Source organism: Pongo abelii, chromosome 9, assembly GCF_028885655.2.
Source record: "Pongo abelii isolate AG06213 chromosome 9, NHGRI_mPonAbe1-v2.0_pri, whole genome shotgun sequence".
Taxonomy (NCBI): Eukaryota; Metazoa; Chordata; class Mammalia; order Primates; family Hominidae; genus Pongo; species Pongo abelii.
In genome coordinates this window covers 87,982,058-88,006,860 of record NC_071994.2, presented here as the reverse complement: position 1 = coordinate 88,006,860, position 24,803 = coordinate 87,982,058, and the positions used below count along the sequence as shown (strand labels likewise).

At 42.8% G+C, this 24,803-nt stretch overlaps 2 protein-coding genes across 34 annotated transcripts in view; one reads left to right on the top strand and one right to left on the bottom strand.

Annotated features, from left to right (window-relative positions):
* The window catches only part of CCDC83 (coiled-coil domain containing 83), a 152,952-nt gene extending 136,107 nt beyond the window's left edge, over positions 1-16,845 (bottom strand). The window contains 1 exon segment of the mRNA NM_001131532.3: positions 16,781-16,845. The gene's annotated coding sequence lies outside the window, so the exon portion shown is untranslated.
* A 317-nt stretch (positions 16,846-17,162) lies between these two features.
* The window catches only part of SYTL2 (synaptotagmin like 2), a 116,479-nt gene continuing 108,838 nt past the window's right edge, over positions 17,163-24,803 (top strand). For 9 of the 33 annotated variants that reach the window (XR_008510938.1, XR_008510936.1, XR_008510939.1 and 6 more), the window contains exon 1: positions 17,170-17,425. The gene's annotated coding sequence lies outside the window, so the exon portion shown is untranslated. Of the gene's footprint in view, positions 17,426-24,803 lie in introns of all 33 variants that reach the window. The other 24 variants (XM_054523934.2, XM_063728001.1, XM_054523935.2 and 21 more) reach the window with 10 other exon arrangements.

Below are 24,803 nucleotides of genomic sequence, written 5' to 3'. Positions count from 1 at the left end.
ATTTACTGCCTACATACTAATAATTCGAACATATTTTGGAATATGTTGACCTTAGTGTTTGCAGCTGCTTGCATATGCAGAAAAAATTTAGTATAACATTAATTCATATTTATTTAGTTTATTTTTCTGTCAGATAAGACTTCTGGGAGTGACACATTCATCCACCACAGAGATGCCTGAGAAATACCAAACAGCATGTTTTATGGCTGTATTTTGCCATCAGGGAAGTTATAAATAATTCCTTGTGGAACTTTTAGAAGACAATCTAGTAGGAACACCAAACACAGTCACTACAGTTAGCTAGTAGTCAGGTTGAAGACCTATTTATTTCCAAACCCCCAGGATGGAAGAGGGTTAAGATAATGTCTGAAAACTGTCATCCTAAGAAACAGGTATTTGCCAGTAACTCTCAATAGCCACATTGAGGTTGCCTGGACCTAGCAACTTTTTGTGAGTGTGTTTCACTTTGCATTTGCTAAACACATTCTTATCACTACCTAGATCTTCAACCTAACACTGTTGTACTCCAGTCAAAACTCTCTGAGTGGGAATCAACACAGACTTGACAAGGATTTTCTAATGACTACCCCATATCTGGGTGGAGGGGCTGTCAACATTTCTGAACCTTGGAGCTAGCTAGGAAGACATGGAACAAGCTTCCTGTAAGTGTGCTCATTCACTCATTCAAAAAAGAGACAGATACCCAGAACTTACTATTTATAAGGCACTGTGCTGGCCACATGGACAAAACAGGCCTTTGCTAAGATCCATAGAATATGGAGGAGTTGGCAGGCAGGAATTAGGGGTGGGGAGACAAAGAAGCATGGAGGGGAGCAGAGAGTGCTTCCAGCAGAGAGAACAGCACCTGGAAAGGCCCAGAAAAGAATGAATGGCATATTCTGAAGACTGAAGAGAGAACACAATAGATAAAAGTACAGGGAGCCATAGGAGTAGTGAGGTGGGCTGGTGCCAGATGCTGGAGGACCTTGTCATCATGGGGTCCCTTTTCCTCATTTCTTTAAAGCTAGGACCGGTGCAGAGCAGTGCTTCCCAACTGCTCCATGGAATCCAGTGAGGTCCACCTAGGGGCCTCAGAGGGCCTTGGGGAATAGAGGTGGGAAGGGAATGGCTCTGGGATCCAAGTTCTGCCTCAGTAACAACAGCATTGCTAATATCCATTTCAAATGTTGGGGATCTGAGTAAGATCACATTGGAAGACAGGGCTCCATGGATTAAAAAAATGATTGAAAGCCACCAGGTCCCCTCTGGCTCTGACATCCTTGGATAATAGTATTCCACACTGATCTCCCTGAGACTATGCTGTCTGGGTTACTGGGTCCTTTGGCTTATTATCTCCTAAGGAGGAGCCCATTCCTGGCTGAAAACACTCAAGGTTATGGTGTGAGCAAAGGTCCTGGGACTTGCTAGCCTGTTTTTCACAGAACTTTCAGAAATGGTCCCTGAAATTTCACTTTCCCACTTTCACTGTTCATCTCTTCATGTCAGCAGGAGAGAAGACCTTCCGGCAGGATTCATACCTGCCTTCACGAGGAGCGAATGTGTTGTGATGCTGAGTCCCTGCCGACCGTGAACTAGAGCTTTATAGCACATCCACCTCCAGGCTGAAGGGAGTTAAACGAGCATGGGTAGCAACTTCTCCTAAAGTGAGAGCTCTCTCTCTAACATACCGTTAGAGGCTCGGCAAATATCAGCAGAATTGTTTGCTTTCTGTTTCTCCCCAGGCCCTTGTGTTCCAGATGCTGGCTCCCTAGACCAGCACAGCCTGTTTTAGCTTCTCTCTCACCTGACTCCCCTGGACTTGATTTCTTGCCTCCTTGACCTCTGGACATTGCCTCAAGACCAGGCTCCTGGTCTGAGATTCAACCTTTGCTCACATACACATGGAATCTGCAGACTGTCTCTGCACAGATGGATTGAGGGCCTGGCTCCTCTGATGCAGAGCAGCCTGGCCATCTGCCCAAACCCTCACAGACAGTGGTCCTAATTTAGGGAATCAGTTTGGACACTACTTGACAGCTCTGCCTTCCCCAGCCGCTCCCAGCTGCAGCCACTAGATGTCTTCCAGCAGGAGACAGGCCTCCTCAGTCCTCCGGTGCATCCTGACATAAGCAGTGCTTTTCAATGTTTAATGTCAAAAGAATCACCTGGGGATCTGGCTAAAATTATAGGTCTGGGTTGGGGCCAGAGAGTCTGCATTTCTAAGACGTTCCCAGGGAATATCAATGTTCATGAACTCCACTTTGAGTAATAAGAAAGAGAATGTGAATAGACTAGCAGCCTCAGCCTCACCTGAGAATGGGATCTGGAATTAGTTTCTTGTTTTTCACTTATTAGTACACATTTATTAAACACTCTTTCTCTCCGTGGCAGTTGCTATGCTGCTAAGACCCATTCTTTGCTTTCAAGGAGCTTACAATCTAACAGAATAATATTTCTATCGCTTAATTCTCACAAGATCCCTATGAAATCATGATTAGTGCCATTTTATACATAAGGAAACAGTCTTAGAGAAGTTAAGAGATTTGTGAAAGATTACACTAATGGGAAATGACAGCCTGGATTCCAGTTAAAACATTGCTCTGGCTCTAGGCCTTCATGTTTTCTGGGATATCTCATGCATCTTTTTCTTGATATTTTTGTGCTGCCCAAATCCATACCGTTGTGTTTCTGCCTCAGTTTCCTTGCCTAACACTTTAGTTGTGGATTAGGCTGAGCTCTGCTCCAACCCTCTTCCCCAAATCTTGCTAGAGATCAGGGACCCAGCTCTTTCCAGTCTTTCCTCACCTACCCATCGCCTGTGGGGTCTTCCTATAGATAGTCCAGTTGCTTGGAAACACAAACCATTGCTCCATGTTGCAAAATAGCTTCTAGGAACTAGCCAGGGAAATGTTCTCTTCCCTCTATAACTCAACCTCATGGTCCTTTAGAGCTGCACACTCAGCATCAGGCACTTCCAAACATAAGTAAGCTATGTATTAGGCATAGTGAACAAAGAAGGAAGTGACACTGATTTATGCAGCATTCATTCTCCAGTCTCTTAACCCAGGGCAATACACTAATGATCCAGACACCCTTTTCCTAGGGATGGATGTAGCAGCTAGTAGAGCTCCTGAAGTGGCTTGTCCCAAACCCTATCTCAGCTGTGCTAGTCTCTCTGCTAGTGCTCTAGGGAGAGCAGAAAGGGTGGGATAGATTTTGGAGGAGTCGTCTTCGCAGGATAAATGTTACGCAGGCCATAGCAGCTCTCCTCTGTGGTCATGGCTTTGACTTCTCCTAGTGCCCGCACTTTCTTTTCCCCTGCCCTGCTAAGCAGGACCTGCTTCTCAAGCAAGCAAGGAGCTTACTTTCTATTGGCTCCCTTACTCATTTAGTTTTCCTGGAGGGCAGGGAAAAGGAGAAATCTTTGCTATGGCCTCAACTATTTTATTTTAGAATGGCAGAATTTAGAAATAGGAATTGAGAAATGTATAATTGCCAGTTCTCACTGACCATTGCAATATTTTCCGTTACTCAATACAAACCATTCTACCCCAAGACACTCAGTGTGACTTTTAGTGGGAAATCTTCAGTGAAATTCTATAAACCATACCCAGGCTGATCCTTTCTTTCACATTCTAATCTCTCAAGGAAGATGATCATAAAGCAGATCTTAGGTAAATCTTCTGTGGACAGTATGTCATTTTGAATGATGCCTCCTGCTTGTATAAATGTTCCTTCCCGCCTCACACACACCCAACAGACAGTAATACCCATCCTGCACAAACCCAAGTTTGCCATGGACCTTCAGACCCTGTAGTTTAATGTCAGCTGGATGCTCTGATCCTATCCTCTCCAATCTTCTTCCCCACCTCTGTCTGTATTGCTGAGGCCCCAGCATATACAACTCAGCACCCCGCTGGAGGAGTTACACGCTTAGACTGTTTTAACCACATCATAGTTAAAACAGTGCTCTGTAAGTCACTGAGACTCCATTTGCACTCACCCGCACTCAGATAAAATGTAAACATGTTCATGGGCGGCAGTGTGGTGGCCTGTGGTTTCCTTTAATTCAAAGTTGAAGTCCCATTCAGGGTTTCCCATGGTTTCTTTGCAAGTCCCAGAATTGTTATTTGTTTACTCTGAACATGAAGGTGGCTGATGGAAGTTCAACCTGACTAACCACAGCATCCTGTAGTCGGCGCATAGATGATTGGAGCTTACGTAGAGTTTACATGGATCTTGAAAACTTTTGAGTGTTATTTGAGCTAGTGCCTTAGAAGTAACCCGGAGTAAAATCTTAAAGCTTTGCATCAATATTTTCTTTTTGGTACTCCACTCAAGTATAAAAAGTCTTGTGGTCCAACTCTATAATTTTTGAGCTGCAGGGTTGACTGTACAATTTTGGCAATTTCCAGGCATTTTTCTATGGAAAATTCCTTTGAACCCAGTAACAGATACTTAGTAGTATTGACAGAATTGACCACAAGTGTTTTAAAAATAGGAAACTTAAAGAAATAAAAAGGGAAGTAAATTAGTACATTTTAGACGTTTTAAAAGAGGATTAAAGTACTAATATAAAGCATAACATATAAACTATATCTTTACCTTCTTTCAAGTCCACATGCTATTTCTTGCCTTAGAAATTTGTAAATGATCTTAATGTAGAAAGTATCTGACTGAAGACTGTGCAAGCTGGCAGCTGCTAGACTACTAAAATCTTGAATTTTACTGTTGGTGAATATCAGCCGGCAACATGTACTTGATATTCTATTTAAGGCTATTGGCACACTAGAAAATAATCTAGGACTCAGCACATTTCCCAAACACTCATCAATTATTTATTCATTCTACAAATATATCCAGTGCCTACTATGTGTCAGAAACTGCTTTGGATTTTAAGCCTTAAAATGATGAAAAAGACAAATGTTTCTGCCTGCATGGAACTTATATTCTAGTGGAAGCTCAACTGTTTGTTAGTTGAGTAAGTGAATAAATGAAGGTGGGTGGCAAGAGGGAGGAGGCTGGGACTGGCCTGGACTGTGGTGAAAGCAACCAATGTTCCATGATAATGCCTGAGGGCTTAGTCACAGCCACAAGGTTAGGTCCAAGTGTTTAAGCCAGCGTGGCGACCTTACCATTCTCTCCACACTCAGAGGCCTACAAGGAGGCCCTGTCTCCATATTCAAGTGCTTGCTTGGGAAGTCATTGCTATTTCCACCTCCATCCTCCCTTTTGTGTGCACTTGTTCCTTAATGTTGGCATTAGTTACGGTCCTACTCCCTGTCGGCTGGTCCCTCCTCTCTGCCAGGCTCTTTGGATTGATACTTCTTTGGCCTGGGTGTGGATTCCCCTCCTTGCCTTTGTCCCTAAATACTTTCCTTGGGATTCCTTCTTGTCTTTATCTACTACTTCCCACAGCTAATGGCCAGATCTATCCCAATCTGAGCACAGCTATAGTTTCTGGTTTGAAGCCTTAGATACTCCCTGACCTAATGGGAAATCAGATGTCAGGGAGTGGGACTTAGCAGCAGCAGTTTCCAGACAGTGATGGCTCTCAGATCCAGGCAGGCAGCAAGGCTGAGTTTGCAGGCGTTCATCTAATTTGGAATAGGACCACAACTGGGAGGAGGAGGTTGACAGGAGAAGGTCAATGGCTTAGGGATTCAAGACAGGTTCTCTGCCCTGGCGGAATAACTAAAGTGCAGAGCAAATAGTAAGATCCAGTCTTATAGATGCTTGAGCATGGCCAAGGTTGGGGCAAGGCTGTAGCTTGCTGCACAGGGGTGGGCTCCAAGCTCATTTTTTGTTAGCAGTAGCCATTCCAGACCCCATGACTAGGAGTCCGAGATCATTGATCTGGTAGTCTGCTTATACCTGAGACTCACAGAGAAAACTGGCTGAAAGAACAGACTTTGAGAGGAGACAGACTAGGGTGCGATTCCCTTTACCTCTCTGATCCTTAGTATCCTCACCTGTAAAATGGGAGTGGTAACACCTGCCTTACAGGGATGTGGTAAGGATTCAATGAATTTGGTATAACTATTAGATCTCTTTGAAATGGAAGGCAGATAAATGAGTCTTTGAGCGCCTAGGGCTCTCCATGAGGCCCAACTAAGGGTGGAGATGGCCAGGGCCCCAATGCTGGTGTGGCTGGCTCTGCTGCCACTGGCAGGGTCTAGCACAGTCATTCAGGTAGAGCTGTTCAAGAGCAACAAAACCCAGTGGGTGTGCTCTCCCATTGGATTCTGGGGAGTGGTTGGATGTTGGCTCATTCATCTCTGCCACATGCTCATGTGTATATAATATCTTATGTTTGTCTTGGCTCTGCTGTGAGCACATTACCTCTCTGGGTACTGAATCTACTTCCTTTAATCTCAAAAAACATTGACCAAAAACTGAAAATGACATATATATAGCTCTTGTCCCTGAGTCCATTCCACATACTTAAGCTTCTTTCATTCTTCTGCTCAGAAATCTTCAGTTGCTTGTTATGTTTAACTGTACCATTGCTAGACTTTCCAGGCCTTTTATAATCTGATTTTAACATGTCTGGCCATTCTGCTCCCTTCACTTCCTAACACTCCCCTTCTTTGTCCCACTAGAACCTGTGTCTCTCAATCATGGCTTGCTCCTCCCAGCCCTGGTGCCTTCACCTCCAGTTGTCCCTGTTATTCCTCTTTTAAAAATCCTACTCTTTCTTCAACGTGGCTCAAGTCTCACCTTTCCCTTTTTTGACTCCTGGAATCCTTATTGGTCTACATGTCTCTGAACTCCTGTGATACTTAATATTTTAGAATCTATAAGATGCTGTAAACTGAAGATAAACCATTACTTTATGTACCATTAGAAAAACACTTCTAATTAAACTGGCAATTGTAGAATGCAAAACACATCCTTATTTCAGAAATGTTAAGCTATAAAAAAGATGTGCATCTTAGAATCAATGAAATATGGTAACTAGTGTGGATATTATTCATAATTAATAGGTGTTATCACTGTTTCAGAGTTGCCTGTTTATTTCTCTGACTCACCCACTAGAAAGTACACTTCATGAGGACAGACTTCATGCCTGGCTCATTCACTGTTGTATCCCCCAGCATGCAGCACCCTGCCTGGCACTCAATAAATGATTGGATAAATGGATTTCTAAAGTGATTGAAAAGTTCCTTGAAGGCAGGGATTATGCATTGAACTCTTATACGTCTCCTACAGTATACTTACTTTAAAAATTGAGATATAACATGCATTTAGTAAAGTACCCAAATCTTAAGTGTGCAGCCTAAAGTCTTTTTACATATGTACACATCTTTCAAATGAAGATGTAGAACGTTTTCTTGTGGTACGTTTCCCAGTGCTGAGGAATAGGAGATACACATCAGTATTTATCAATACTTATTGATTGATTAAATACGCTTTAGCAACCCCTGTATACCTCAGATGCAACTATTTTTCGTAGTTTAATGGCTCTTAAACTCTCGTACATGCCAGAATCACCTGGAAGGCTTACAGAGGCGCAGACTGCTTGGCCTCACCCCCAGAGTTAGAATGTCTGTGGTAGAGCCTGATAATCTGCTTTTCTAACAGGTTCCCAGGTGATGCTGATGCTGCTTCTGTGGGGTGGAAAATAGATTCTTTTTCTGGGTATTAAATGTCTTCCAAATCAGGTGCTCACTCTAGGCAGGGGTTCTTTATCTTTATTTTGCCATGGACAGTCTGGGAAGTTTGGTAAAACCCATATGCTCCTTCTCAGAATAATGTTTCTAAATGAAATAAAATAAAATACCCAGGATTACATAGAAAATCAATTATATTTAAATCGTTGTTCAAATTATTTTAAAGTTATTTTTAAAAATTTAGTATTTACAATATCTGCAACAAGTCAACTGTAGTGTTAAATAAAAAATGTGAGATTTCTATTGGTGATAAAGTTGCATCTACTGATAATACTACTGTGGGTTGTTGCTTACATTTATAATGGAAGGAAATGCTAAATTTCAAATAGGCATTGATGAAAATAAAGAACCTAGGTTAGGAATCCTTGCCCTGCTGCAATCTAAAATGAAATGATCTGCCCTTTGTATTTGGTGAAGTTCTCAAAAATTCAATTCAGTGCAGTGTCCCTCATGCAGAGACAGTGATGCTGGACATTCAGAGAGAGGAATAAGATACTGTCTCTTCCCTTATTCATGAAACTTCCATTTTGGAGAGTGAACACCAAAATATAAACAATAATTAAAGTGGAGTGTTACGTATGCAGAAATACAAGAATGCACAAAGCATGTAAGTAGAAGATGGAATGATTTATGTTAGAGCATGAGAGAGAGGGATGAGATCTCAGTTAACTAGAATCCAGTTGAATGGAAGTTGTGGCAGCAGACTGTTACATTGGTGGTCCCTGATGAAACATGCTTCCAGATATTCAGGCCCTCCCACATTGATACTGGACTTGACTACAAAACCTGCTTTGGCCAAATGAACATTAGTAAGCATGACATAAACACTTGCACAATTGAGGCTTGACTCTTGCAATGCTTGGGATCTAGCAGCCATGTGAAAAGCTTAGGCTAAATTACTGAATGAGAGGCCATGTGGGCAGAGGCCTAGGAGGAGGAGAGACCATCTTGGGGGTTCCACCCTCAGCTGAGCTCTCAGCTGAATGCAGCCGCATAAGAAATCCCAAGTAGTGAGTGTGGCAGCAGAACCATCCAACCCACAGAATCGTGAGAAATTATAAATTATCATTTAACCACTGCATTTTGGAGTGGTTTGCAGCAAGCATACCAATAGATAACTGAAGCAGTCGTTTTAAATTTCTTTAATATTTTTCCTTTTCTATTCGTCTTTTAAAGATGCAGAGGGTAACATAATCTGAAGCAGAGATTTTTCTGCAAACAAGTAAGCACAATTTTCAGAAAAGCTACTAGTATTTTATACATTTAAACCCTATAAGATCTATGACTAGAGAATTGATATGAAAATTATGACAGGTAAATTTAAATGCTGATCTTCAGAGAATGACTATCTTAAAAATCATAAACTCTTAAAACCTGGGATTTTGAGCTGAAGAGATCTTGGAATCTACGCAGCCTGACTTCTTATTTTTAGAGATAAGGACACTGAGGCAGGAGAGGTTAAATGACCTATTCAAGGCCACACAGTATGTTGTTAGCAGGGTCCAGAAGAGAAGACAAATCTCTGTCTTCAAATTCAGTATCTTTTAATAAATACAAAATATTAGCCGGGTATGGTGGTGCATGCTTATAGTCCCAGCTACTCTGGAGGCTGAGGTGGGAGGAATGCTTGAGTTCAGGAGGTCAAGGCTGCAGTGAACTATGATCACACCACTTCCCTGCAGCCTGGGTGATAGAGCGAGAGCCTGTCTTAGATAGATAGATAGATAGATAGATAGATAGATAGATAGATAGGTAGTAATTTATATATTACCATGATCTTATTTACATTTTTATTATAGGCAAGTGGATATTTTTATCCATCCTTTCCAATTTTTATTGATGGAAGATGTGAGATTCAGAGTTGAAGAGACCTGCTGATTTTTACATAAAGCCAGAACTAGATTCTTGGCCATATGACCCCCTGGTCCAGGGCTTTTTACTTACGTTGTCTGTGATATTCAATATAAAAAGCAAGGAAATAAACTATTTTTGAAAGAGAATCAACAGCAAACCCTAATCTGATTCATCTTTGCATTCTTCATAGCAATATACCATATATAATGGTCATTCAATAAATATTTATAATATGAAATAAGCACATGAATGAGTAATTGAATAAACAAGGGATGTAACAAAATTATGTTTCATGTTTATGTCTCATGTGCACCATGCACTTCATACACTTGAAGTGTATGGTTAATCAAGGTTCCTCTGGCCAGGCACGGTGGCTTACGCCTGTAATACCATCACTTTGGGAGGCTGGGGCAGGTGGATCACTTGAGGTCAGGAGTTCAAGACCAGTCTGGCCAACATGGTGAAACCCTGTCTCTACTAAAAATACAAAAATTAGCTGGGCATGGTGGCGCACGCCTGTAATTCTAACTACCTGGGAGGCTGAGCCAAGAAAATCGCTTGAATCCGGGAGGTAGAGGTTGCAGTGAGCCAAGATCACACCACTGCGCTCCATCCTGGACCACAGAGTGAGACTCTGTCTCAAAAAAAAAAAAAAAGACACAAAGGTCCTTCTGTGCTTGAAAAGAAACAGGGGATAAAAACCCCAGTCATAGCAATGATAACATTTTGTAATTATTGTGCTTTGAATTCTAAAGCAGAGTTACTAACACAGATGTAAGATCTTTCAACATGACTCTCTTATCCTGTATACAATAACTCACAAGTCTCTCTCTGGATGTGGCATCATGGTAGGAAGGAGGTGATGGGAGAACTTGCCACTGAAACAATGAGAAATAGAGCTGACTGCCTCTTCTCCCAAGTGGGAAAACTGAGGTAGGGAATGTTACCCAGTCAGCTTCAAGCAGGCCTTTCCAAAAGAAATATAATATAAGCCACATATTTAATTTAAAATATTCTAGTAGCCACACTAAAAAGTAAAAATAAACAGATGAAATTAATTTTCATAACATATTTCATTTAATTTAATATATTCAAAATATCATTTCAACATGTAATAAATACAAAATTATTGATGAGGGGTGTATGTGTGTATATATTTTACACTTACAGTACATCTCAATCTAGACTAGTCACTAGCCCCAGGGGGCTACACAGCACAGGCTGTGTATCCTTGGGTAAGTAACTAGCCTCATATAACAGCTTCTCATCTGTAACCACTGAGAGCTGCTTAGATGATTACATGAAGTAATGGGTATACACGAATTTAGTCTAGTTCCTGGCAGGTAGGACGTACTCAAATAGTAGTAGCTGTAATAATCTACCAGGATCTCACTTTGTCACACAAGTGTTCAACCCCATTCTGGATTATTTTAAAAAGTTAGTAAGAGTCACTATACAGATTACTGTTTTCTCTTCTGCCGTAGGTGCAGAGGGGCTCTTAGGTAAGATGAATTTCAAAGATTAAATAAATAAAACTAAAAAGGTCATGGGTTATGACGTTATAACTAGACTTCTTCTACCAGAAAGACTCTCTTATAAGATGGTCTTTTTCTTTTTTTTTTGAGACAGGGTTTTGCTCTGTCACCCAGGCTGGAAAGTTTAGTGGCATGATCATGGCTCACTGTAGCCTGGACCTCCTGGGCTCAAGCGATCCTCCCACCTCAGTCTCCTGAGTAGCTGGGACCGCAGGCATGTGCCACCACATCCAGCTATTTTTTATTTCTATTTTTTGTAGAGAACAGGTCTCACTATACTGCCCAGGCTGGTCTCAAACTCCTGGGCTCAAGCGGTCTTACTGCCTCAGCATCCCAAAGTGTTGGGATTACAGGCGTGAGCCACCGTACCCAGCCATTCTAACCATTTATAAATGTACAGTTCTGTGGTATGAAGTACAGTCACATTGTTTCGCAACGTGCATGCAGAACATCTCCAGAACTTTCTCACTGTTCCACACTGAGACTCTGTATCCATTAAACAGTAACTCCCTATTACCTTCTCCTCCCTGGCCCCTGGTAACAACTATTCTACTTTCTGTCTCTTTGCTTTTGACTATTCTAGGTACCTCATATAAGTGGAGGTCCTCTATTTTTTGAAGTAATATTTGTTTTTTTCATTAAACAAAAATCTGTTCTAAAACAGTTATACAGGAAACCTAGAAGTTTTTTAAAAAGTGTAATGTTGACAGTCACAGATGAAAGACACTGAAGTAATAACTAATGATGATGACACATACATATCTGAGGGAAGTGATCACTACAAAAGTTGTTCTTTACTTTTTCTTTTTCTTTCCTTATTTTTTTATTTATTGAGAAGGAGTCTCACTCTGTCACCCAGGCTGGAGTGCAGTGGCGTGATCTCAGCTCACTGCAACCTCCGCCTCCCAGGTTCAAGCGATTCTGCAGCCTCAGCCTCTCGAGTAGCTGGGATTACAGGCATGCACCACCACACCTGGCTAATTTTTTGTACTTTTGGTAGAGATGGGGTTTTACCATGTTGTCTAGGGTGGTCTCGAACTCCTGAGCTCAAGCAGTCCACCAGCCTTGGCTTCCCAAAGTGCTGGGATTACAGGAATGATTACCGTGCCCAGCCAGTTTTTCTTTACTTTTTAAAGGAAGGCCATATGAAAATACATACACAGGGTTATAAATTATAATATATGAGATTGTTGCTTATAAAGATGATACATAATGATGCCACAGTTTTCATGAATATATGAAATACCTCTGGTATAGTAGATCGTGGATCCTAACCTTGACTTTGTCATTTGCAATTTGGCCTTGGTTTAAGGGCCTGATCCTCTCATGTGCCTCCTATCTTCATCTGTAAAATGCAGACACTAATAGCTGTGCTTCCTACATCATAGAGTTGAGTGAAGATCAAACAAGATAATCAAAGTGAAAGGGCTTTGAAAAATACAAAGAGCTGTAGAAGTTCAAGGCATTATTAAAGACTGTGGAGAGATTGCTAACACAATTTGATTCAAGGCCAAAGTTTTGTACTTTTGAAAGTCAAAAGAATATTCAGTATTTACAAATTATTTAAAAAACCAAATTCTTGCTTTGGTGGCCCAGTACCATGACTAAATTGTGTTTTAAATGCTGTACATTTGATACATAACTGGTATAAGTCATCTAACTACATTACCATGCCAAATATAATTATATAGCATTTTAGCAATATCTACAATTTCTGGTGGTTAAGAAGTTATAGATTCACATAGCTTAAAGACAAAGTCATGTCTTTAAGAGGAAGGTTCTTTTACTTTTTCATTGTGGCAAAAATGCTGCTCTTTGTAACATGCATACTATGAAAGACCTGCTTGTCAATGCAACTTATCAAGCATTTATTTAGTGCCTATTGTGTATAAGTCATTTTGGGCAGCAATGAGGTGGGGAGAAGGATGGAGGTAGTAAGAAGAAATACAAGAGAAAGAAGGGGTCCCAGAAGCGGGCGAGCTTTAAAACTAGTAGGGAGTGGCAGATCCTGTGACAAGTAACTATAAAGACAGGATGAAATCGATGCCAAGAAAATGCTTGAGGAATACACCATGGGAATTGGAGAGGTTGCAAGGATTAATTTATTCAGTCTAGGAGGGCGAATCTGGTGACATTTGTCCTAGGCCTTGATGCATAAGAAGGATTCCTTGGGTCAGAAATAGAGGGAAGGATATTTCAAGCTTGAAGGAACCACACCTAGCTTATGCTACCAATAAATATTTACTTACTAACTAGCTGATAAAACTAAACAATTTAGCAATGTGCCTGTGACTCTACAAAGTCACTGTTGGGTGGTGTTGGGGTTAAATTTCAGATTATCATTTAAAAGCACCAGCTTTCCACCATTCCAAGAGGGCAGCTCAGAGAGTTGTCATACACAATTCTGCAAACAATATTCCATTTTGTTCAGTTCCATAGAGCTACAAGAATCTTATCCTTGTTCAGACAGGGGTTCTTAACTTAAATAAGTCTACCTACAAAACTCTTTCAGGCCCATGCCCTACCTGCAGTTTTCTAAGCTCACTTCTACTCCTGTCCCAGTTAGTTTTCACAGATACAGCACCAACCTTTACATGTAGGTTTAGTTTTTTCCAGGATTACATTTCCCCTTTCCAATATATTAGTTACAGTCACATACACTGAAGGAGGGGGACAATAAAAGCTTACATTCAAATGTGACCAAGGTAGATCTTGAAGGAGGGCTACAAGTTAGGTCATCTGGAAGGGGTGACAGAGAACTGGGGTGCAGAGAGGCAGGCAGAGGCATGGAGATTATTCTTTCCAAAAACTATACTAACTCTCTTCCAACCATCATCACACCATTAGCTAACATGAATTGAGATCTTACCTTGGGCCAGGCAATACGCTATATGTGTTATGTGTTATCTCCTTGGCATGGGGCAGGTAATATGACTACTTCTATTTTATAGAAGAACAATCGTGATAGCATATTCTCACTCATAGGTGGGAATTGAACAATGAGAACACATGGACACAGGAAGGGGAACATCACACTTCGGGGACTGTTGTGGGGTGGGGGGAGGGGGGGAGGGATAGCATTGGGAGATATACCTAATGCTAGATGACGAGTTAGTGGGTGCAGCGCACCAGCATGGCACATGTATACATATGTAACTTACCTGCACATTGCGCACATGTACCATAAAACCTAAAGTATAATAATAATAATAATAATAATAAAAAAGAAAGAAAAAAAAAAAAGAAGAACAATCGCTAACAGAAGTTAAGTGACTTAGGCTGGGTACAGTGGCTCACACCCGTAATCCCAACACTTAGAGACGCTGAGGCGGGCAGATCGCTTCAGCTCAAGAGGTCAACATTGTGAAACCACATCTCTACTAAGAATACAATAATTAACTGGGCGTGGTGGTGTGTGCTTGTAGTCCCAGCTACCTGGAAGGCTGAGGTGGGAGGATGGCTTGAGCCTGGGAGGTTGAGGCTGCAGTGAGCTGTGTTTGTGTCACTGCCTGGGCAACAAAGTGAGACCCTGCCAAAAAAGGAAGGAAGGAAGGAAGGAAGGAACGAAAGGAGGGAGGGAGGGAGGGAGGAGACTTGTCTAAAGTCACCCAGCGAAAGAAGGAAATTAAGTGACTTGTCCAAAGTCACCCAGCAAGATCTGTGGTAGAGCCAGGCGATACATCAAAGTCTGTGCATTTAACCTTACACCATGCTATCCCTACCCTCTTGCCTTCCCCTTCAGTGTCAACCTAGAATTCTGTAAAGTTTAAGTGTCACTTATATGTAAACCATTTTGAAGGGTTCATATGGGATAAGTGGAACAGGCCATTGCTGACTTGATATGATCATGTTAACCAAGGCTTTTTCAGTGCTCTATATGTGCAAGGCATCATGATAAACACGTGCATATTCTTTTAATCTTCGCAGTAGGCCTGAGAGAGCAGTGCAATTATTTTCTCTCTAACAAATGAGCAAACTGAAGCACAGGGAGGTTGAGTAATTGGTCTAAGGTCTTATTAGAAATTGACATTTCTAACAGCATTTGGATCTTGGCCAAGAGCTCTAAGGTTTAGTCTCTGAGCCATACAAGATTTAGACGAATTGGGAGCCATACAAGACCCTGCCTTAAAATTTCTCCCCCACTTGCCTGCCCCACAACCTGAAGCAAGGATCCTGTGACCCTCTCTAGCATTTAGGCATTGCTATTTGTTTCCATGGGAGGAGTGATACTGTGAACAGCATGTATTTAGTTCCTTCAAAGCCCTATGCCAGGTGATGCAAGGCACCCAGAGGTGAGAAAGACCCAGTGCCTGCCCTCCAGAGCTAGAGAGGGGCAGGAAGGGGATAACCAAGGCAGGTGCAATCAACAATAAAAGTGAAGTACCAAAAGCATCTGAGGTCATGCTACTCCCCTGCCTAAAATCATTCGCCAGCAGCCATCACCAACAGGACACAGCCTGCTTCCCTCAGCAAGGCAGGTACAGCCACTCCTCCAACATCCACCCACCTACCTCCTTAGCTTCATCTCTGCCTCATTGTCCCAAATCCTGTGCAATAGCCGTGACATATGACAGGCATCTCCATGTCTCTGCCTGCCTCTCTGCGCCCAGTGTTCTGTCACCCCTTCAATCTGACCTAATTTGTAGCCCTCCTTCAAGACCTACCTTGGTCACATTTGTATTTTTTATTGTCCCCCTCCTTCAGCGTAGTGACTCTACAACACTTTGTAAACCTATTACAACACTTACACTAAAATGAAATTATTTACAAATTTGTCTCTTCAAAGGCAAGACCAGTGGCTTATTCCTCTTTTGCATGTGGCATGCTCACCCAGCACAGGGACACACCAGGCTCTCAAAGGCTGAAGGAACCCAGAATACACATCTCTGCACGGTGCCAGGACTCTTGGGCCAGGCTAGCAGCCTGCACTGGGCACTAAGTGAAGCCCTTGGGGATAAGTATTTGTAAGTTTGGGAGAAGGAAGACCTTTGGAAGAACCAAAGGCAGACCTGGGCCACCCTCAGTTGAATGGACAACACTAGTCCAGGAGATGATAAGGAAAAAGGCTTTAAGGTTCATCTCCTTCAGAGGTTTGCCTAGGCTGGCCCCATCATGGGTAACTTGTAAAAAATGGGTCGTGATACAATTTTTAAATTATTTTATTTATTTTTTTGAGACAGAGTCTTGCTCTGTCACCCAGGCTGGAGTGCAGTGGTGCGATCTTGGCTCACTGCAGCCTCCACCTCTCGGGTTAAAGCGATTCTCCTGCCTCAGCTTCCTAAGTAGTTGGGACTACGGGCGCTCGCCACCACACCCGGCTAATTTTTCTTTTCTTTTCTTTTCTTTTTCTAATTAGAACAGAGTTTTGCTATGTTGGCCGGGCTGGTCCCGAACTCCTGACCTCGGGTTATCCACCTGCCTCGACCTCCCAAAATGCTGGGATTACAGGTGTGAGCCACCGTGCCCCACCACAATATTGTATTTACTGTATTGTATTGTCTGCCTCCCTGCCACACAGCGTCTTCCAGGAGCTTACCAGTCCTCTGTGCATACCCCAGTAGGTAGCTCAGGCAGTACATGACGCCCTCACCTTTCTCTAGGTATTATTGTATTTTAAAGCATCACTTCATTTAGTCCTCTCAAGAACTTTTTTTCCCCCCTTTCTTCTTCTATTTCACATGTGAGGAAATTGACGTCCCAAGGGTTAAAGCAACTTACCCCATGACCGGGCTCCATACCCTCCGCGCCCCTTTCCCTGCGCGGTGGCTGTCCCCTCTCGCAGTGCAGAGGCTCCTAGTGCTCCACACACTCGGGCTCCAAGGCCCCCTAACGCGCCGTGATAAAAATAATAACAATAACAACAGTGCTGCTTTATTTGCACAGAAAAGAAGTTGTTTCGGGGCAAGGTACACTTGAGAAGGAGGCTAGGAACGGGAGAGAAGCAGCAGGCGGGGGCGGAGGGCGAAGGGAGGGAAGGGGAGAGGTTAGGAGCTGGCGGGCGCTGGGTGCCGGGCGAGGAGGCCGGGGCGGGCCGGGGCGGGGAGCGGGCGAAGCGCCATTGGCCCGAGCATCCGGGACCTGCCCCACCGCACCGCCCGACGGGGGGCGGGGGTGGGGGGGAGGGACTCGCGCACGCCGCTCTGCGTTGACAGTGCCGGGCGACACCCGGGCCGTGCCGCGCGCCTGCGAGCCGGGCAGAGCCGCCAGCGTCCGTCGGGAGAGTGAAGTCTCGCAACGCCCAGCCCGGGGGAAGGTAACGCGCCGCGCCCGGGGCTGAGCGGTTTGCACCGCCAGGCCGAGGGCTGGGGGCCAGAAGACAAGAGAGACGGTGAGGCGCGCTCCCTGCCCGGCAGCGACTCGGAGGTGCGCACTCAGGTTCCAGTCTCTACTTGGCCCACTCGCTGTGTTACCTCGGGCAACTTTGTTTCCCTCTCTTGGTCGCTGCTTCCTCCTCTGTTAAGTGAGGGAGGTGGTGTAGAATGATGTTCCTTAGTCTTCCCAGTTCTAAAATGGGAACTGCGTTTTGGCACCGGGAAAGATCCTTTCCTCAGTTTCCCACCTACTCCAGAACCACCTCCGCTGCCCAGGCGGCCAGGAAGCTGGGATGCCCGGGTAGGCGAGGGTTCTGCTGAGCTATCGCGTTTTCTAGGGCTTTCAGGAACTGACCTGGGCTTGGGGCTGGGTGCTGGGGAGACCTGGCTGCAAAGTAACTGCCCCCAGATTGCTCAGGTGCAGAAAGGTAGGAGCGTCAGGACCTGTTTACAGGTGGGGTGTTGGGAAGGGCCGGCCAGGGGATGATGATTTCTCCTTTGAAAATAAGACGTGTTTTGGAATTCTGTTCCATACCCACACCTCGTCCCACGGCGAGCTATAAACTACACGAGTGGGCTTTGTCATCCTTCGAAGTGGAAAAGCGACTGTTTTTAGCGTCTAAGACACAGGGCTCCACCAGCATATAGGAAGTGGGTCTCTCTTTCTCTGCACCCATCCTGCCGCGTCTTCCCTTTCCTTCCTCCTCTCTTTATAAATCCCCTCTGACCTTGAGGGTCTCCACTTCCTGCCTTAATGAAAAGTTCTTCTTTTCATTTAGTGCTGGTTTGTGACCAGCAGCCTCCAGGGCTTTGGGCTCAGGGTTGAGATAGAAGCCTAGATAAGAACAGGCTATGAATCACCCTGTCAGCCCTCTGAGCCACACAGCCCGGCAGGGATGTGCAGAAGAAGCCCGGTGGGGCTTCAGACAGACAGACAGACCCTGGAAGGTGGGGTGGATGCAAACTGCCATCCAGCTTCCCGTCCCCTTGTTGGCAGCCATTCCCCACCAGGATGGTGACCCCTGCTGTCTGCTGGATGGAGCAGCCAGATGGAGTAGAATGATTGAAAGGAGCTGAGGACTTGGCTGGATTTCTATGGAAGGTCTCCAGCATTTCCCTCGCCTCACTTTCCTCCATCCCTGAAGTTCTGCCCATTCTCACCCTTAGTGTGGTATCCAGGTGAAATCAGATTGCAGAACCCATCAAGAGCAGCTAGGAAGGAGAAGAGAAGGTTGTGGGGACGGCAGCAGGGCAATGTTGACTGCTGTTTAGTGGGCACTTACTATGGGCCAGACACTTCTTTGTATGTAATATATCCTTAATTCTCACAAAAGCCGCATGAGGGGTGATGTACTATACCCTATTTTATAGGTGAGAAACAGGCTCAGAAAGACTGCTTCCTTTAGTCACTGAGCTAGGAAGTAGCATAGCTGGGATTCAAATCCAATCTCTGATTCTAAAACCTGTGTTCTTTACACTTTCTTTGTGCTCCTTAACTAAGAGCAAGCTGGAATAAGGAGATCAAAAATGTCTAACATTATTGAGTTCTCACCAGGTGTCAGGCACTATGCAAAACATCTTAGAGCTATTATGTCATTTATGGTGCAGGAGTTTCCGTTATTCTGGAGGTAATCTGTGACTGCCTTAGCCTCTCAGCAGCAGTCTTGTTCTAGAAGGCCTACCCTAATCCTGCCCAGCTGCTAGTGCGTGGGTGGGGCAGGGCCCTGTTTGCTTTATCCTAGAGGTGGTTTGGGGTCTAATGAAAGATTGATTGTCCACATCTGACCCGTTAGCCCTAACCGTTGGCTGGTGAATGATTCCACTGTCCCCTAAGAGGCCTTTTTCAGGTTTTGCTCAATAAACATTTGTGGAATGAATGAATTAGCACCTTGTGCAGAGTGGTCTGATGCCTTGTAGAAATGTGAGGCAGCCTAGGGGAAGCCCAGGCTCCACCGTCTTCAAAACCCAGATGCTAGTCTAGGTGTTTCTCCTTTTTGGGCAAGGGAGGTAGGGTGAACTGTGCCTGTATAGGCTTCCAGAGCTCCCTGGGAATATGTCTGCTTGTCACCTGTTTTACAAAGAATTTTTAAACATACAGTAGATGAAGAAAAATGTGGCTTTTTTTTTAATTAAGAGGAAAACTTACTTGGTATTAATGAGGTTGTCACTCTCTCAAAAGTTGGGGGGATAAGAGTATAATGTTTGTCTTAGGGCTTACCAAACTTTTCCGTAGAAGATCCTGCAATGGAAAAGAAGACCAACACATGCTTCTGTGCTTATGCTATTTTTTCATTTGATTTCATAATATATGGACTTTGATTTAAAAATATAAAGTTTTTTCTTCAAAATATCTGAATAAAACTGGTGTCCTGGCAGATTGTTATATATTCTTAGGGGCTTCGAGTACCCAGATGGAGAAGTAGGACCAAGGTTCTACAGGGCTTAGACTACTGTTTGAATTTTCCACTCTCTGGTTCACAGTAATAGAGCTTCTCTAGTCCCTGGGGAGACATCCACTTTTTTTCCCATTTTTCAGAATGAAGAATGTTTTAAAAATAAAAATATCCTTTATTTTCTTATTACCAAAATGAAACATATTCATTGCAGAAAAAAATATAAGATCCAGATTAACATTAATAATAATATCAGGCCGGGTGCGGTGGCTAATGCCTGTAATCCCAGCACTTTGGGAGGCCGAGGCAGGTGGATCACAAGGTCAGGAGTTCGAGACCAGCCTGGCCAATATAGTGAAACCCCATCTCTACTAAAAATACAAAACTTAGCTGGGCGTGGTGGCATGCGCCTGTAGTCCCAGCTGCTCAGGAGGCTGCGGCAGGAGAATCTCTTGAACCCGGGAGGCGGAGGTTGCAGTGAGCTGAGATCACGCCACTGTACTCCAGCCTGGGTGACACAGCAAGACTCCATCTCAAATAATAATAATAATAATAATAATAATAATAATGTCAATACATCTATACTCAAATAATTAAAGCAAAACTTGGGATATAGCCTTCCAAATCTTTTTCTTTGCATCTATATTAATAAATTTTAAAAACACACACACAAGTAAATACAGCCCTTTTGACTGAATTATTGTCAGAGCTAAGAGCCATCTCAGATTGTTTTTGAAAGAATGTAGAGAAAAAATCATGAATAATTAAAAGCATCATGAAGGTTAATCTTGTTTGTGAGCCCTGAAGTTCACCCCTCATAATTTCCCTGTATTTATCTTCTGGGAGAGATGAGTGCTGGGCCATGGGGCTGCTATTGAAAATGCAGGGTCAAGCTGTACTCTTGCTAAACATCTCAAATATAACAGAAAATGTAGCTCTTTAGTGTTGCTGATGTGCAAAATTTGAGCAGAAAATTAAAAAACTAATTTGCACAGTAATTTGCAGAAAATTCAGGAGGGACCTAGAGAAAGTCGTTGCCCCAGCATTGCATTTTATTACCTATGTGACCTTGGGCAAGACAGGTGGCTTCTCTGAGCTGGTTTCCTCTTTTATAAATTGATGATAATTAACAAATTCTATCCTCACTTACCAGAGTCACTATAAGGATCAAGTGTCAGGTGTTATTGTTTGTTACTTGGATTGCATGCATGTGTGTATGCTATTAATATTTTAAAAATGTTTAAACATAGAGGCAATAAAACATTATCAGTCTTTAGAAAATCCTGGAATCCAACTCTTGGTATTAGTAGGACTTAATCATGATGTAAATGCTCTATTGGGACTCAAGTTTTCTTCAAAGAATGTAGGTTTCCTTGGTGGCTAGTATCTCATTGATCTTCATCACAATCCTGAACAGAAGAGGACAGAAGATAGTCCCATTTTGTAGAATGAAAGCAGGCTTGCCACTCAAGGGAATTGTTCAGTTACACAGGGAGTCTCAGAGCTCCTGGGAGCTGTCTCGACTTGCCCTAAGCAAGGCAGAGGCTTGCTAGGAGGAAGCAATGAGAGCCACTGGAAGGGCAGTGTACCCATGGGGGCATGTGAGTGCCAGTAGCCATTGCCTCAAGGACTGCTGTCAGGCATATGCCATGCTCCTGGCCGCTCTGAGGAGACAATGGGCCCTGCACTGGGAGGCAGGTAGCTTGGTTTCAACTTCTGCATCTGTCAAAGACAATCGGTGCAATCCGGGTTTAGTCACACTTTCTCCCTGAGCCTTGGTTTCCTTATAAAGTTAGAGAATTGGACCAGATGAGGGTCCTTCTAGTCTTAAAAATCTGATTCTGGGTTATTTTCTATTCATGGTTTCCCAAGTTGAAGCCTGGTAGAGAATTTCCACATCCAGATGAATCAGATATCAGAAAATGTTTCCACTTTCTGTTGCTTCAAGCTTTTGACGCCTCCTCCTGATTTTCTAAGGGTCTCCTCTATTGACTGCCTTCATGCAGAACACATGATCCACAGATCATTGAGAGGAGCGTGGTTTCTGCTCATTTATTTTTTATTATTAATCTATAACCTCTTGAGATTGTTAGGAGAACTGCTTTAAGGGAATTTTGGGAAGGTAGGTTGACAGAAATACAGTATAATGAAAGCAGGTTTAAAAAAATGGTAATAAAGCCATGTGTTTCACTAAGTATTTGCCTCTAAAGTCACTACATACAGTATTTTTGCCTAGTGCCCATTTGGGCACTTGGACCTGTGCTAGGACTTTTGCAGAATGTGGGAGAAGCACATGACCTCACTCTTAAGTGGCTCAGAAGTGGAGAGGGGGAGAAAGAGAAGGAAAAAGGGAGCAAAGACACGTGCAGCTGTGATTGGAATAGGATGGAGATGAAAAGAACAATTTGGGAAAAGATTGAGCCCCTGAGGGCTCAGACTTTGTGGTTTATTTATGTATCCACATAGCCTGGCACTGTTCCTGGAACTCAATGGGAACTTAGTATAAGTATTTTAAATTAATTAATAAATGAACAAATAAAAGAATGAATGAATCACTCTGCTGAAATGTGGTGCAGTGTCCTCAGATTACTGCAGTGACTTCTTCACCTATGTGAACTACCTGCAACCTACAAAAACACTTTCCTATGTGTTATCCCTTGTATTGATGATTGAGATAAAAGAAGGCCAAAATAAGAGCATTTCCTAATCTTATACTTTCTAAACACTTTGTAGCTACTAGCATAGATTTGGTTTATTATTCAAAGATAAGTTGTCCTCTTTCTATAAATGCATCAAGAAATATTTGGGGTAGGTAGATATAAGACGTAGCAAACAATTCCACATATTTGCCTTCTGAGTTAGAGGGGGAAAGAAAGGTATCAGTTGATTTCTGAGTGAATATAAGTTTCTGTTTTTTCCCTTGCAGAAGCATTGTTTTACTGTAAGTCTTGACAGAATGGATGCCAGCACCACTAGCTTCTGATTAGACAGATGTGTTTTGTGCTGCCATCCCTCCCGGCCACAGGCGCCTGGACTCTCCTGCCTCTGGCTGAGTCACTTGATTAAAACACAGGGCTTTGAGGCTGAGGGCATGAGCTGGATCCCACAGGCAAGCTAAGTTGCTCAGTCAAATCTATTGCCTGACAATTCCCATTCCCTTTGCCAGTGATCTGTGTTGGGAGGAAGGCTGAGCTGTATTGTGTTAGATTTCTTAGGGCAGATTCTTTACCACTGTTGGTTTTAGACTAGTCATTTGAGTTTTATAAGTAAAAGGTTTGGGTTTTCAGTTTTTTTTTTTTTTTTTGTAGAGATGGGATCTCACTGTGTTGCTTAGGCTGGCCTTGAACTCCTGGGCTCAAGCAGTCTTCCCACCTTGGCCACCCAAAACACTGGGGTTACAGGCACGAGCCACCACACTCGGCCCTTTTTCTTTTAGTTGTAGTCTAGGGTTGTTTCAGTTATGCCATTTTGGGACACGTTCAGGGTTTTCCATCCTGAGACCTTTGCTATCCACAAGACTGCAACTATTGTCATAGCATGTAATTGCCTCCATGTATCTATAAAATGAGAATGATCGGATTTGTTTGACAAGATTGTTTAGAGGATTAAATGAGGTCCTATATTTAATGAAAACCAGCAAAAACAGATTGAGATGCTGTGCTGAGTGGTTGACCAAAGACTTACCAGCCAGGGACTCATGACTTCATTCCTTTCTGGTGCTACTATTGATTTAGCCACAATTTCTACGTGACGTCTTCAAGGTAAGTTATGAATAGTTGGAGCCACCGGCATTCAATCTGCAAATACGATAGATCTACTGCTGTTATGGCATCTAGAGATAGTAACTGGTTATGTAGGATTCATTTTATTCAGTTATTTTAAAGGTATTTTACCTGATCTGGTATTTTTGGTTGCTAATGTAACATACTATATCACGTCTAATTGCTTCAGACTGTTTTTCAGTCTGAAGCAAGTGAATGATGAGGATGTCTGACATTTATTGAGCACTTACTATGTACCAGGCAGTATTCCAAGCACTATACCTACATCAATTTATTTAATCCTCACAATAATCTATTATTGATACTATTTTTGGTACTATGATTGTTTCTATTTTATGATGAGGAAATTGAGGCCCATATAAGTTAAATAAGTTGCCCAAAGTGACACAGCCAATAAGAACAACAACAGAGATTTGAATCCAGGCAGTTTGACTCCAGAGCCCATGCCTTGGATCATTGGAAGATAATCTGATATGATTGTACGCTATCTGTACCCTACTTGTATTCTGCTCTACTGTTCATGAAATTACGTACGGAGCTGCAAACTGAGTTCTAGATGCAGAATGAGGGTACATAGCTTGGGATAGTGTTTTGACTACATAGGATAACCCTTGAAAATGGGCTTGTTGCAAAAATTTAGAAAATTTTGTTACACAGAGAGAGTAATAATTAATAAAGTTTAACTATTTCAGGAAATATTAGGGGGTGACACCAGACTACAAAGTGATGAGTCAGCAACTTAGTATACTATTTAAGAATCAACACTACCTGGAATGTAGTAACTGAAGTGTTGTGTTTAGGAAGTTGAATACAGGTAAATCACATAATTTATAGTCCTTTACTTAGAAAAGCAAAAATGGTATCTTTCTTTTCCATTCCTTTTAGGGATGCTACAAATAACAACAACATAATAAACAGAGTGTCTATTATCTATCTAGTGCATACTCTGTGTCAGTCCCTTTGCTATGTCCTTGTTCCTCTAATTGACAGGACTACTCTCTAAAGTAGGTGATAATTATCCACTTTACTGATGAGGGAATGGAAGCACAGAGAAGTCCTTTGCCCAAGGTCACAGAGGTGATAAATAGCCAAACAAACAATTGATCCCAGGTTACTTTGACTGGAAAACCTGTACTCTTTTCACAACCCAGTATTGCCTCTTTTGGGGGAGTTCTGTAAAGGAAAGATGTTATATTCATGCTTACTGAATCCTGTGTTAAGACATATGTTTGTCACTAGTCTTGAAACAGATTAT